This window comes from Schistocerca nitens, chromosome 1 (genome assembly GCF_023898315.1).
Source record: "Schistocerca nitens isolate TAMUIC-IGC-003100 chromosome 1, iqSchNite1.1, whole genome shotgun sequence".
Classification (NCBI taxonomy): Eukaryota; Metazoa; Arthropoda; class Insecta; order Orthoptera; family Acrididae; genus Schistocerca; species Schistocerca nitens.
The window spans coordinates 1,145,554,651-1,145,567,410 of NC_064614.1; the positions used below are offsets into that span (position 1 = coordinate 1,145,554,651).

Consider the following 12,760-nt stretch of genomic DNA (forward strand, 5'->3'; position numbering starts at 1 on the left):
CACACTAGTTCCATTATAATTAGATGTTATTGCTACAGCAGATCACTGATTCGTTGGAATGATTACTATGACTAAATGTGATCTTGCAATTAAATCGTTGCAGTTTCATGATCTACAGGGCCGCTAGATCAACTATGCTATGCTGTGTATTATGAATAGAAACTTGGCGAGGTGCTCAATCACTGATATGATGTGTGTCATCTTCAGAAGAAAACTCCACAAAAATTACAGCACATATAGAAAATGGACGTACTTGAGTAGATAGAACATCTAACAAAGTTGAAGTGACTTATACAGTCTCAAAGTAAATTTATTCACTTATGAAATTTTTTACTAACTATCATTGTTCAGAGTAACAAGATATTTACATGTACAACACAGAAAGGTGTGACATATGCAGCTATAAAACTTTTGCCAATCAACGCACACAAATAAAATGTCTGCGACATACACAGGATGTATGTGCCTCAGAAAATCAAGGAAAACTCTGGGCATTTTTTCATCTGGAGGAAACTGGGATAAACACGAGAATTTTTTAGAATTCCAGGAATTTTTCATTGTTTTAATTTTCAGTTAAATTTTTATAATTTTGACTAGTAAGAATTGATACTCTAACAAATAATTTTACTTTATCCTGCTACTGCAGAGTAATATTACAGCAATAAAATGTAAACGAGAGAAAAACACCAAAATAAAACTTAAGTTGCAAAGGGAATTCACCATTGTAACATTAAAATGCAGTGCACACATGAGTGTCAGCCAATAGCAAAATGCGTCGAAGGCTTTAGGATGAAGATTATGCAATACTTCATAACAACAAACTGTTTTCGATGAGCACAATGTCATAGCTGTTTACATTAGGTTGGTTTGAGCAGTTGCCAGCGAGCTCATGCACATGCACATGTGCAGTTCAGTTGGATATGAGTAGTGCCTTCTCCCACGTCTGGCTACGTGACATGTGGCTGTTAGCTGTAGAAGCAATAGCAGCAAGTAGTCAGATGCTACATGGAATAAATTTTCTGGCATACCCAAGCTGGCAGATTCATGTATGCCCAGGAGCAGTCTGTGTTGTAGTGGAGTGGGTAGTCTCCATGTGACCCGTGTTTATGTTATTGATTTTGCTGTTTCCTTTTATAGCTCTCATGCCACATGAAAAAAAGCCTAATTTCTGTGGCTGGGAACTATCAAGTGAATTAAAGTATGTGTGCATAATTATGGAAGACTAAAATATGTTCTTAGTTCTGGTTTTAGAAAAATTTATTTTTTTAAGAAATTTGTATTTCTTATTACTAGCTTGTTGCAGTGCTGTATTGATGCAACATCACAGTACTGCAGAGTACAAATTAAAAAAAATATCTATGTTAAAATCACAAAGTAACAAAATATTAGGGTACTTGGAGTTATAGTGTTTAGTTTTGAAATTAATATTATGACAAGGCCTGCTTTCTTATTTTGCATTCCTTATCTGGATAGGATATGATAAAACAATTGCATCAAGTATAACAACTCCATATTTCCCCTCTGAACAACATGCCTCAGTGCCGCACATGGTCACATGATACCCCATTACACATGAAATTCCAAAACAGAAATGCAACAAAAGGAATACAAGCAGAGCAGACACAAAACATGGGCTTTCTACATCATCACAGGAGTGCATGCGTGGTAACACTTGTTTTCTGGCATTCCCTGGCAAATCTTCAAACAAACCTATTTCGAACAGGTCTCAGAAAAATATTGTGAATTGTGGTTTGAAAAGCATTACTTTCAAAGTAAATTTCCTTTTACACAAGATGAATTATGTTACATGTGAGAATGTGCAATTAATTTCTTAAACACAGAGCATTTGACTCTCATTTAAACCTCAAAACTTTGAGGACCACCCACTTAGAAACCCTTGGGTTGCAGAAGATCACACATTTATGTCATTATTCAAAATGTTTCTGGGACATTTGTATGGCATATCTTAAAAGCTAAAAGACCAGTATTATATGTGAAAGCTTAGCTTTTTGTGTCGCTGTACTGTATGTATATTAATTTAAACCATTAACTTTTTGTGTGTTTGCGCTACGAAACAGTGATGTTGCTATAGGCTGACTACATCACATGTCCTATGCTCTGAATGTCTGCTGTCAGCAACTGCCTAGATACTCTGACATTAAGCTATGATTGACTTACAAAAACACGTCACAATATTGATTTCAATGCTTTGGAAACTAATGTACTGTGTTTGGTGGAATTTGAATTTATATTTTGTAATATGAAAATATGCAGCATACATGTTTCTGCATATCAGAGATCTTTCCAAACAGCGTTTTTTTTTCTTTTCTTTTCTTTTCTTTTTCTTTGTATTTGTTTCTTAAAGTGCTCAGAAGTTCTACACCAGTGTATAAAATATAAAACCTTAACCATTCAAAGAACTGATAAGTTTTACAGTTCAGAGGGGAAGTGTACTGTCACTTAACACAGAGAAAGTATATTTTTAGCTGAGAAATCTGCAAAAAATCCAGGAATTCTTTTTCCTTGTCCACATATACATCCTCCATACAGAAAAAGTGATTTCAAATGCAGATTACATATGTTTCTCCTTAACAATTCATTTTATATCATTGAGGGGTTCTGGAATAGATATAGTCATTTTTAGCGGAAAAAGAATGGAAAGGACCAGCATGGAGACATTGATGCTCTCATGATGGGAATGTGGAGTTAATAAATTATTTTATTTTGTGCAGCTGAAAATCTGAGACTGACAAACTCGTACATAAACTGCAATTTAGGGGTGAGCTTATCAGCAACCTGCATATTTTTGTTTTCTAGCTGGCACATTGCATTAGACATGTTGCTGATGAGAGGTGTAAGCTTCACAAGCTTGGAGAAACAAAATATTGAAGCAGCAGGGGGGAAATCAGGGAAAAGGAGAAGAGCCAGAAGTCTTTTTATATCACAGTATATATTAAATTTGCTCAAAAGGAAAATTCACTTTAAAAATTACAAGGAGATAACAGTATGATGCTTTGTCAGTGCATACCTTCAGGAGGCAGAATTTTAAATACTGCAGATAAATATGTATGTAATCACAAAGAAAATGTTCTAACTTTTAAAACTATTAGTCCCTTCTTTGGGTCAGTTAGAGAGGGTGCAGTATTAGTTGGAGGCAACTTTAACCTCCCGAGTATAGACTGGCATGCATATGGATTCATTGCGGGAGGTACAGACAGACATTCATGCAAAATACTTTTGAACACGTTTTCTGGTAGCTGTATTGAACAGCTAACTAAGTAGCCCACACACAATGGAAACATTTTAGGCCTTGTAGCTACGAGAACGCTGGATCTTATCGACGGTGTCAGCATAGGAACGGGGATTAGCAATCATGATGTCATTATAGCAACTATGGTTACGAAAGTTAATAAATCAGTCCAGAAGGCTAGGAGAGTGTTTGTGCTAGATAGAGCAGATAAGCAGTTGTTAGCATCTTACTTAGGCCATTAACTGACATCACTTAGTGCCAGTAAGATGGACATACAGAGCAATTAAGAACATAGTAAGATTGATGTAGAGAGGAATTATGGGCAAAGTTTAAGCAGATTGTAAATTGTGGTCTTGAGATTTATGTGTCTAGTAAGTGGATAAGGGATGGAAAAGACCCTCCATGGTTTAATAACAAAGTTCATAAGATGCTGAGATAGCAGAGGCTGTTGAAGAGAACAAACAAATAATGACAAGCAAAGGTTAGTAGAGCTTCATGTGGCCATGAAAAGGTCTATGCGCAAAGTGTACAACTACTACCACCATCATACCTTAGCAAAAGATCTGGCAGGTAACCCGAGAAAAATCTGGTCATATGTAAAATTGCTAAGCGGGCCTATGGCTTCCATTCAGTCCCTTGTTGATCAATCGGATGTGGCTGTTGAAGATAGCAAAACAAAAGCCAAAGTTTTAAATTTCATGTTCAAGAAATCATTCTCACAGGAGAATCGTACAAACATACCATCATTTGACCACTGGACAGACTCCCATATGGACAACATATTAATAAGCATCCCTGGCATAGAGAAACAGCTGAAAGACTTGAAAGCAAATAAATCATTAGTTCTGAATGGAATCCCAAATCGTATTTACGAAGAGTATTTTATGGCATTGGCCCCTTACTTAGCTTGCATTATTTGTGAATCTTATCACCCAGCACAAAGTTCTAAGTGACTGGAAAAAAGCACAGTTGACTCCTGTACGTAAGAAGGGTAAAAGAATGGATCTACAAAATTACAGACCAATATCCTTAACTTCAGTTTGCTGCAAAATCCGTGAACATATTCTCAGTTTGATAATAATAAACTTTCTTGAGACTGAGAAGCTTATGTCCATGACTCAGCATAGTTTTAGCATGCAAAACTCAGCTTGCTCTTTTCTCATGTGATATACTCTGAACTATGGATGAAGGGCAACAGGCTGGTTCCATATTTCTAAATTTTCTCAAAGCATTTGACGTGGTGCCCTGTTGCAGGCTCTTGATGAAGGTATGTGCATGTGGAGTAAGTTCATAGATATGTGAGTGGCTCGAAGACTTCTTATGTAATAGAACCCAGTATGGTGTCCTCAATGGCGAATGTTCATCAGAGACGAGGGTGTCGTCAGGCGTGCCCCGGATTGCTGCTGTTCTCTGTATACATAAATGATTTGGTGGACAGCGTGTGCAGCAACCTGCATTTGTTTGTTGTTGATGCTGTGGTGTACAGTAAGGTGTCGAAGTTGAGTGACTGTAGGAAGATACAAGACAACTCAGACAAAATTTCTAGTTGGGTTGACGAATGGCAGCTACCTTTAAATGTGGAAAAATGTAAGTTAATGAGAATGTGTAGGAAGAATGATCTTGTAATGTTCGCATACAGTATTCGTAGTGTCCTGCTTGACACAGTGAAGTCATTTAAATATCTGGGCATAATGTTGCAAAGTGATATGAAATGGAACAAACGTATGAAAACTGTGGCAGCGGAAGCGAATGGTCAACTTTGGTTTATTTGGAGAATTTTAGGAAAGTGTGGTTCATATGTAAAGGAGACCACATATCCTATTCTTGAGTACTACACAAGTGTATGGGATCCGTACCAAGTTGGATTGAAGGAAGACATTGAACCTCTTCAGAGGTGGCCTGCTAAATTTGTTACTGGTATGTTTGAACAACATAATGAGGCCAATAGCACAAGTAATTGGTGAAGGAAAGATGAAAGCTATGGTGTTTGCAGATGATCTGATGATTTGGGGGAATGAGGAGGAGGAGGTAAAAGAGCAGTTAGACATATGGGAACAAACAGTACAAGAATATAGGATGAAATTTAATATAAATAAGAGTGAGATGATGATCACAACAAGAACAAAGGAGAGAGGAACAACTGGAATAACAATTGATGGGAAAAAATTGAGGAAAGTGGAGAGTTTAGAGTACATAAGAAGCTTGATACAGGAAGACGGCAAAAACAACAGAGAAATAAATGAGCGGGGAAAAAAGCAGAAGCATATCGGAAGAATGTTAGAAGCCTGATATGGAACAAAGATCTAACACATATCAGTAAAAAGGTTATATATACTATGTCCTGATCCTGACGTATGCATCTGAAACCTGGGTTATGAAAGGAAGAGGGAAAAGCCAAGTGCCAGCTAGTGAGATGAAATTCTTGAGGAACAATATTGGAGTAACAAAGATAGACAGGTTAAGAAATGAGAGGATCAGAGAGTTAATGAAGGTGGAAACATTACGGGAGGAGATAGGGAAATCAAGGCTGAGATGGTATGGGCATGTTAAACAAATGGGGGAGAACATGATACCCAGCAGGATACATGAGAAAAGAGATGAAACTGGAAGGAAAGAGACCAAGAGGAGGACCGAGTGACAGGTGGCTGAAAGGAGTGGAGGAATGCATCCAGAAGAAAGGAAAAGACTGGACCAAGGTGAAGACAGAGAGATGGTGGCAAGTCAGAAGATGATGGAGAGGCTTATGTTCCAAACAGACCCAGCCAGAGGCTGGAAACTGTCCATGATGATGATGATGATGACGATTTAACAACACAACGAGAACTCAAATGAGAATCCCTGAGGGAAGGCAATGTTCTTTTCAAGGAACACTTTTGAGAAAATTTAGAGAAGCTGACTGTCGAACGATTCTACTGCTGCCAACAAACATTGCGCGTAAGGACTGCGAAGATAAGATATGAGAAATTAGGGCTCATCTGGAGGCATATAGTCAGTAATTTTTCCCTTGCTCTATTTGCGAGTGGAACAGGGAAGAGAATGATTATTAGTGATACATGGTACCCTGTGCCACGCCCCATACAGTGGCTTGTGGAGTATCTATGTAGATGTAGATGGGAGCTGTATTTATTGGGGGGTGAGAGGAGAGCAATATCGTGCCATTGAGTTTTGTTTGTTGTCAAGTTTTGTGGTGTATTTATATAGAGGAAAGCTTTGGAGAGGTTGTTGGTAAAGGTGTTGGAAGGGGGAACGTGGTGGAAGAATTGATGTGTTTATCACGGATACCTTGGGAAGGGAGTGTTTAAGACGGCAGGGATAGCAACTGTCAAAGTGGATGCTGTGTATTGTCGAACTTTGCTGAGACTGTCTAAGGGATCACATTATTGACAGCCTCTTATTAGCAGAAGATTTACGTATTCTGAGCATGGAAACATTGCAGCACTGACATATGATCATTCTCCATCCATCGTTATTTCATCGTGCTCACCATCCCTTGTGCACATTGTTCAGTGTGAAGTGCTCGATGATCTACATTACAGTGACCACTTATTGATCTGGATACCTCTACCAGAGAGCTATCTCCAAAAGACGAGGTTTCAGAATGATGAACTGGATGCTGTAAAGCCAGCTTGCTGTGATGAGAATGCCGAAATATGACAGTTGTATGGGTGTCCATGAGGAGGATTTAAAGCAGATGTACAAGGGACCTATTTACTGCTGTACGATGTATTGTCTAGATCAGCAAAGCAGACTTGTCCAGTGTATGATAGAGCATTTAACATGCCTAAGCATTACCACAAGCCACGGTCCAGCTTTCTATCAGTATTGAGCTCTTACAAAGAGAATTTGTTTTCACTTTGATTCTACCAATAATGTTTACAGCTGTCGTTTATCAAGTAGGAATCAACATTGTCCGTTTGCACTTTGTATATTACCCGGTCATGACAGCATTCATTGCAGTATCTGGCATTACCTTAAAGAAACATTGAAAGAATACTCAGCCAATATTGTTGATGAATAATGCAACCAGTCACGAATATATTCAAAATGCTTTTTTCCAATACCATGACTGATTTTGGGCTACCATGATCATCTTCAGATGGCTAACATTTCCAATTAAACTGACGTTTTGGACAGCAGCATGTCTTCTGCTCATACAGTGTGCAAGAACATTTAAATATTTAGAGCCACTTTATATGTAGTTTCAGTAATAAAAACATGATAATGCCACTGCATTTATTTAGATATAAGGTGAAACAGTTGTATACATTTTCGTATGTTCCAGTGGATGATGATTTGTTTTGTTTTGTTTTGGTTTGTCAGGTTTTCCAGGTTCAGGTATAAGCTGCACTGCGAACAGTGCACACAAAGTAAATAAATAACAATGGCACTTTTCATAATATTCTTAATGACAGTGTTGAGCTTCACACGTGTACTTTATACTCTATGCTTTTGTTTACAACGTAAAGAGTATCTTTTAAGCAAAGATATGAAGATAAAATTCAGTTCCTATTGAATATAAATGTAAATTAAGCAAAGTACATATATGGGATGTGCAACATATTAGCAACAGAAAAATGCTTGAACTCTAAGAATGATTTTATTATTACAGGACTATATGTCAGGTTGTTTTCAGTAAGTGTTTTTTAACAACTAGCAGCAGATATTTTAATGAGATATTATAAAGCCATCAGATTGCATAATGCTAGGAAACCTAGAAATGGTTCCTAATTGTTAAATGTGTCTCCTCCCTCTCTCTGTCCATCTCTTCCTCCCCAATCTCTCTGTTTATCTCCCTCCCCCCCCCCCCTCTGTGATTCTCCTTCCTCCTTTCTCCACCCATCTCATCCTTCCCCCTCTCCCATCCCTGTCCCTCTTTTTCTCTGACTACTTTGAGCCTAGTTTATTGGTATAGCAAACAAAACCTTGATTGGGAGTTGAAGTTACTTAGAATGAATGGGGGAATTGGTTGGGATCATTGGTATACGGGGTGCGAGAGAGACCTCTCCAATTGCTGGATCTGTGAGGATAGTATCTTCAGTGACAGTACTTCGCATGGTTTCAATCTGCGAATGCATGGGATTACAATGTTTTGTATGTTTTAGATTCCACAGTAGTATTCTAATCATAAGCTGATAAGTCATAAATACAGCTTTCCTGTTTTCTGTTAAAACTGACTGCAAGGAATAAAACGAAAAAGCACATTGTTGTGTTTGCATTTTTTGTTTAAAATTTGTATTTAAGGAGGAAGCATATGTTCAAATTGACTACAAGAAATAAAACTAAACCACACATTTTTCACAGCACATTTTCTTTCTCACAGTCAGCTACAATGGAAAACCTGTTATTGTTGTTTTAAAAAAATGTATGAGCTTTGTCCATCTATGTGAATATTTACTAGTGTGTTGTGCAAAAATTTCACGCAAATTAATCAGTAACTTTTTCAGATTTTTGTTAACACCATTTGTCTAATATAGCTTAAATATAGTAGTATGTTACATTTATTAAAAAAATATGCAATCTGCTGCTGACTAAATTTTATTAGTGTGTCATGTGAAAATTTGAAATAAATCGGTCAAGTGCTTGTTGAGCCTCAACTTGCTTTTTATAGTACCAGGTGTACAACTTTGCTTCCACCATTTGCTGATAGGTGGCGACCACGGTAAGAAGCGATTGAAAGAAACAGAACGCAGATGTCAGGCAGTTAGCTGGGTCCTTGGTCAACATAACCTCATTCAAACATTAGTCAATTTTTGTCTGCATCATAAATTTGTACTTGATTGAAAATGTCAGTTTACGAGCCTAATTCTCGTCGTTTGCGGGAGGTGTTACTGTTTTGTTTCAGTATGAAGAAAACAGCAGCTAAGTCTCATTAAATGCTCTCACGTATATGTGGTAAGGACACTATTAGGGAAAGAATGTGTCGTGAATGGTTTCAACGCTTCAAGAATGGTGAATTTAATGTCATAGACCGGCATAGTGGTGGAAGAGAGAATGTATTCGAAGATGTAGAATTGGAGACATTGCTGAGTGAAGACTCATGACAAACTCAAGAAGAATTGGCACGATTAGTGTGAATGACACAGCAAGCCATTTCAAAATGTCTCAAGGCTATGGGCATGATTCAGAAAGAAGGAACTTGGGTCCCATGTGAGCTGAAACCAAGAGACATTGAACGGTGTTTGTGAACAGCTGCTTCAGAGGCAAAAACGGGTGGGATTTCTGCATCACATTGTGACCGGGGACAAAAAATGGGTTCATTACGCTAACTCTAAATGCAAAAAAAAAAAATCATGGGCATATCCTGGCCATGCTTCCACGTCAACGGCCAACGAATATTCACGGCTCCAAGATCGTGCTCTGCATTTGGTGGGACCAGCTCAGTATTGTGTACTATGGGGTGTTAAAACAAAGTGAAACAATCGCAGGTGCTTGTCATCGAACGCAGTTAATGTGTTTGAGCAGAGCATTAAAAGACAAACGGACGCAATACAGTGAGAGGCACGATAAAGTGGTTTTGCAGCATGACAATGCTCGACCCTACGTTGCAAAAGAGACCAAAACGCTCTTGGAAACATTAAAATTGGAAGTCCTACACCACCTGCCATATTCTCCAGACATTGCTCCCTCTGACTATCACCTGTTTAGATCAATGGTGCATGGCCTGGCTTACTAACACTTCCGATATGAAGTAGTCACAAATTGGATCGATTCGTGGATCGCTTCAAAACAACAATAATTTTTTTGACGCAGGGTTTGTACACTGCCTGAAAGATGGGAGAAAGTAGTGGCCAGCAATGGAAAATACTTTGAATGATACATGTGTAACCAATTTGTTTCATTAAAGCCTCAAATGTTGGGGAAAAAACAGCGGAAGCAAAGTTGTACACCTTGTAGTGTAGGTAAATTAGACATACATGTACACAGATTTATATGTACAGAACTTTTGATGGTTGTTAACAGTTTATAAGTTACTCGATAGCAGTACAGAATTAAAAAAATGAAGTTTGGGATTAAGGATACACATTTGCCCAACATTAGAGTTATGTAACTTTATACTGCAATCATTAACAGGTTTATTTGGAATATAAATATATACAAATTACATTGTGTTAAGTTTTTGGAAGTGTTAAAAATTAGACTTTTGTTAAGATATGGTGAGTGTTGACTTTGGTGCCTGTACCTCTTCATCTATAGGAGTTGTTAGGATGTTACATAGCGCAGGTGTTCTTCTATTGCAGTGTGGGAATTCTTGTATAGATTTGTCTGTTGGATGTCCATGTTGTGTTTTTGTGTGCACAGCCCAAGAAAATGATGTCAAAATTGTGTGTTAGCCAGCTCCAGTTGCTCGTTTAGAATGTATTCAGGTGAACTGAAGGTGTGAAATATATTTCTGGTTCTTCTATGATGTCCATGTTATTGCATTTGTTAGTGCTGCATAGTATGTACATATTAACTTCAATGTTAGGAACAGTGTCCCTGTGTTGAACCATATTGCAGATTTATTCTAACTTACCAGGCTAAAAGGCATCCATGTGTTCAAGGTATCTTACATGAAAGCTTCTGCAGGTCTGGTCAGAATAAAAGCTTAAGCAATTGTCACAATCTTGTAAATTCCTGATTTTTCAAGGCCTGGGCTGGTAGTTTTGGTGCTATGGATCATGTTGATGTTGCACCATGTTATTTATGTGGAAGTTTACTTGAACATGTGTCCTTTTGAAAAGATTTGCTACTTGGCATGATATTATACCTAGGAATGGAATGTGTGCAAATATATATATTTTTTCTGGTGGTTGTGAATTTATTGCAGGTAATTTTCTATTTTAATTTTATTGTATAGGTGGTGAATTATTTGTGGATTACAGCCATTATTTTCCACTTCAGTTTGGATAATATTGATTTACTTCTCCTTTGAAGATGAAGTAAGGGAAATTTTATGTACAAAGCTTAACATGGATCTGAAATAACCCTTTTGTGTTGTGTGGGGTGGCATGAATTACAACAGTTTGGAAAGGATAGATAACTCACCACTTAGAGGAGATACTGAGTTGCAGACAGGCACAGTAGTGAAAATGGCTACTAAAATTTAAGGTTTTAGGCAATGTCCTTCTCCTGAAATAGAAACACACACACACACACACACACACACACACACACACACACACACACACCATTGTGTGGGCACTGGAGCCTAGGCCCTAGTGCCCAGAGACAGTGGCTCTGTGTGTGTGTGTGTGTGTGTGTGTGTGTGTGTGTGTGTGTGTGTGTGTGTGTGTTTTCCGGCACCTGGAGACAGTGGCCGTAAGTATGTGAGTTGTGTGTGGCATGAAAAATTAATTGTAATTACATTCGTGGTGGTGGTAGGGGTATGGGTATGGGTAGGGGTAGGGGTAGGTGGGGGGAGGGAGGGGAGGTTGCTTTCTATGATTTGACAAGCATAGTTTTCATACATTTTTATTCTGGTATCAAAATCAACATCTTCCAATATTTTTAATTTTATTTTGAAACAGCGATACCCCAGCTTCTGGAGAAAAGCTGAATTAATTCCTCTCATAAAAATAAGGAAGTTGTCCTCACCAGCTGTATATGGAAGACATTTAGTACAAGGACAACTACCACATCTGGATGTTAGAATCAAGGTTACTGTTTAGTGTGGGCTTAAGAGATTTCACTCTATCTTTGATAACCTGGGTCTGCTGGACGCACCTATACAGCACACTTTTCTGTGCAAGCACTTTTTAATTGTTATCTTCTTGTACCTAGAGAAGAGCTATGGTATTACATTAGATGCAACAAAATATGCTCAACCACCTTTCATGTATGTGGCTTTTAAGGATGACTTCAAAAATTTTAAAATCTGGTGATTCATTGGCGTTCCTGGAGCCTCAGATTCAATTCTGACAAACTTTGTTGTCTTTGTCTACACATGGATGCAATAAAACTACTTTTCTGTATCCCTGACACCTTTTCATAGGTACCTTCTGTACCGCATGTTCCATATTTCATTTGAGAGGAGATTTCTATTAATTCTGGTTGATCAGTGTGTATAGAACCATGCTTCATAACAAAACCTTATTTGTATGGTGATGGGCACATCTAAAATTTCAGTAGTGTTGTGTTTGATGTTCATGTGTACTAATATTTATAAATGTGCATAATTGGAGTGTACCAATACTGTATTCATTATATACATATTTTATTTAAATACTCTTGACTTTGGTTTATAGAATTCTCACCTTGATGATCAGCTTGCATTGAGTGGCAGCTATGACAGTGTTCTTAAAGGATTATATGAGACTATGCCTTTTGAGTCAAGTTTTGAGAATTACATGAAGAGAAACAGCTGTAATGTCTTAAGCCATCATTTTATTCTTATATAATCATCAAATTTTATGATGTAGTTGGGAGTTCTCACCACTCCTTGTAATTCTTATTGTAAATATTTTGTCTTTGTTGAATTTATTGTAAGAGAGTGAAAGTTTGAAAGCTCTTGAGCAAAAATTGAGTGATTCT

General features: G+C 37.7%; 1 protein-coding gene across 1 annotated transcript in view; it reads left to right on the forward strand.

Annotated features, from left to right (window-relative positions):
* Positions 1-12,760, forward strand: part of LOC126199716 (protein rogdi) — a 78,101-nt gene that overhangs the window by 41,257 nt on the left and 24,084 nt on the right. The window lies entirely within an intron of this gene.